This window comes from Orycteropus afer, unplaced genomic scaffold (assembly GCF_000298275.1).
Source record: "Orycteropus afer afer isolate SDZICR_OR568_19922 unplaced genomic scaffold, OryAfe1.0 scaffold00560, whole genome shotgun sequence".
NCBI classification, from domain to species: Eukaryota; Metazoa; Chordata; class Mammalia; order Tubulidentata; family Orycteropodidae; genus Orycteropus; species Orycteropus afer.
In genome coordinates, this window is record NW_006922147.1 from 427,529 (window position 1) to 431,126 (window position 3,598).

The 3,598-nt window shown below is 45.7% G+C and overlaps 1 pseudogene; it reads right to left on the reverse strand.

The window, feature by feature from the left end:
• Nucleotides 1-1,138: 1,138 nt before the first annotated feature.
• LOC103210046 lies at nt 1,139-3,097 on the reverse strand (annotated as a pseudogene).
• Nucleotides 3,098-3,598: the final 501 nt, after the last annotated feature.

The following is a 3,598-nucleotide window of genomic DNA, read 5'->3' on the forward strand; positions in this document are numbered from 1 at the left end:
AAAGAATGGCCTACCCACTTGCAGGAAATTTTCTAATCAACAGTCAGTCCAATCCCCATTTTACTGTGGTCCCACCATGCAGTGATACAAAACAAGCCTATGGAGACCACAGCAGCAGCTTTGACATCCAGTGACTCAAACCATAACTAGTATAAGGTACTCATCTAAAGCCTGTATCATAGAGAGAACTGCTCAAGGGATGCCAGAAAGTCTTGGACCATTCTCACCCCCCACCCTCCGACTTAGCTAATTGGCGCTGAAAACAAAAACAAAACTAACTTCTAACTGAAACATGGTCAGAATTGAAAATCCTTGATTAGTAAATAGGCAACAGACATAGGCTCAGACAAATTTAGTTCTTTTTTTCTCTTGAAAAGGTACCTGGTTCTGGAACTATGGATGTTCCTCAGGTAAGTTCAGGTTCAAAATAAATGCAAAATGCCATCCAAATGATCTACCAGTTAACTTCTTAACACTATGATGTGATAACTTAGGAGACTGCCAGTGAGAATTCTGATAAAAGTATTGTTCTTACACAAATTATCTGTAATACTCTGAAGAATACTTGAGAGTGCAAATGAATTACTAGATTATTATATTTTTTTTCCCCAGGCAAACAAAAATTGGTTGATATCTGGGGGAAATTCCAATTATTGAATGAGAGGCAGACAGGATGACATTTTCAATGCAATAGAAAGGGATATCAAGGAAACCTCAGGCCCTTTTCCAGAGAAAGTTCATTCACAATCCCCAATGCAGAGGCAGCAATACTGCAGATATGGTGAGGGCCAGCAAAAGAGACTTGGATTCTCAAGTATTAAACTATGAAAATCAATCCAGTTTCCCCATCAATTATGCTTAGCATTAGATAGCATTCCGTAAGAAGCCAATTTGCATGTACCTTCTAATTTCTAATTATATCCGTAAGAAAAATAGGTGCATTTTATAGAACAGAAGAGAAACACTAAAGAATGTAAGAACTAATGACATGTGGGTAAGCAGCTGGACAGAAATCTCTACACCATTATGGATGGCCAGACATCTGTCCTCTTCTCTCCATGTCAGACTGGATTTCTGAATGGTTTGGACCCAGTCATCAATGTGTGGCATAAAGAGAGGATACCCAGAAGACACTAGATCAGATCAAGCCAACCATCTGGTCAATCTAGTGCATGTAGACACTCTTTAAGGGCAGGTAGTGTCTCCTCTCATCAAGAATACAATTGCAATTGGAGATACAGTTGATGACTTTTAATTCTTGACACTTGGGCCTGTGCATGAGTTTTCCCTCTTGCTCCTGCTTGCCCTCTTCAGAAAAGAATTCCTTTCAGGCTGACTCCCAAAGATGTTTGTCCACAAAGAAAATGTGTCCCTCAGTTTTAAACATGTATCTGATTCCAGATTTGTGTACTAGATTCTCTTCATCAAATAGCAGATAGGAGTATTTACAGGTCTCACTGAGGAAGAAGCACTCCATTAGGTCCTCTTTGGACTTGTCTATGACATGATGCAGTGTGGCATACCCACACTTGACTTTTGTGTACTTTTCCAGGCACTGCAGAATATCCATTCCTACATGGAGGTAGAAGGGATTCTTGGTTGCCTGATAGAGGAGTTATGTAGATTCCACTGAGTCTGATCTCAATGGATAGAAGAGAGGAACATCAGGGGCCTGTAGTTGCCAGTTATACCTCTCTAGGAGAGCTCCATATCATTTCCATATGGTATAATAAAATGCATGCAGGAAGATGGTATCTTCCACATCCGCTATCAGGACCTACAGTCCAGGGAAGAGGGCCTGCAGAGAGTTGAGCCAGGTGTTCATCAGCTGCCCACATTGACACAGAGTGGGGGGTTCTACTCCTTCATTACAGGCCTCCAGATCTATTCTTAAATAGTTTTGAATACTACATGCAGCATTAAACATTTCTAGCTTCTTTTTCTCCAAAGAGAATGTAAGATTTCAAGAGGTATTTTTTTTTTTTTTTTCAAGAGGTATTTTTAAAAGGAGTCTAGGCCAGCATCGAAGCCACTCTGCTTTCCAACCCAGCAGCAAGCCTGAATGTTCACAACAATGCTAATAATCCTGTGTCATTGCTCCGGAGGTTCCACAAGGCTTTCACAGCCTGCCATGAAACGCACTCAAATGTGGGTTCCCCCAGCAATCGGCTCAGAATCCAAAATTCCAGCAGGAGGGAACCAGCTCCTACCATATACATCTCATTATTATTGTCAGGTGGAAGGTCTGTCTTTAAATTCACTTGAAGATAGGGAATGTCTGTCTTGGTGTTTTCAAAGGCAGGAAGGAAGCTTGGCCAGGTCATGAGCCATGTGGAACAATGCATCGTCATAGTCCTTAATGGTCATGTTGCCAAAGGGCTGTTTGGAGTCTGTTATTCTGTGGGTAGAAAGCAAGCTTCCCAGTTCCCTTATTGCGGCTTCAAAGACATGGATGGTGGAATCTTTGTCAAATGGAACTCTGTTGACCAGTAATTTGCTTTCTGGAACTCAGATGAATTTCCCATTATTGCAAGTGTAACCAACTCATCAACAAAAGCCAAGGAACAGTTCCCTAGGACATTCTTGATGTTCAGATTTGAAGGGTCCCCACGGTCAGGGCCCTGGACATAAAAGTGGATGAGGTTGTGCTCCTACTGGGAAAAGGAGTGCGCCATGTAGTTCTCATAGCTAAAGACAAGCATGCCCTGCACCAAGTTGCACATCTGAGCTCTCAGCTGCGGCGGGAAAGTGCTGCTGTAGCACTTCTCGTACTCGTCGGGGCAGCGGCCCAGACAGCCCAGCAGTGGGCCGAGCCGTATACGCCTGGCCCAGGACGCTGTAGAGCCGGGCGCCGGCCGCCAGCTACCCAGGAAACCGGCGGCTGCAGCCGCGACGGCCCCTACGGCTTCCCTGGCCTGCCCGCGGGCCCCGAATCCGGCGAAGCGAGGCCTTGGCGGGCCCCTCAGGCGCTGGAGCCGAAGCTGAGAGGAAAGCGCTGGTAGAAGCCCATGCTGGACCCCAGACTGAAGACTAGCCACAGAACCCCATGGAGGCCGAGCCGGGGGAGCACCAGCCTCAGGAGCGCTCGTGATTGCATGTTCGCGCGGGCTCCGCCGGCATTGTTTTAAAGCGCAGGGGCCTCCCCCGCTAACCACCGCACCTCGCTTCGGCGCTGTACCCCGCTGACTTCCCTTTTAAGGTCCTCCACCGTGATGCACCAGGAACTGGCCCATTGCCCACCACCACCAGTGGGCTCGGCCCGCCGGGCTTCGCGTTCGCCCGCCCAGTCTCCGGGAATTGGCTGTTCGGAAGCTCGGCCTCTTAGGGCGCGGCTCACTACCATGGATGGCATAGGTTGTCCAAATTGCTACTGTCGTTTTAATGATGCTACTTGGAAATGAAAATATGCAGATATATTGGCGGGAAGCAAAATTACCAAGCTTTTTACTTGAAGTTGTAACACTGATTAAAAACTTCATTAATAGATGAAAAGGAATAAAAGAGTGGAATTATGGTTGGATATCAAAAACAGGTACAGAAGCAGAAGCAAAACAGACAGTAAAATATAGGGACGCTTCATTTATATGGCATTGTCAGA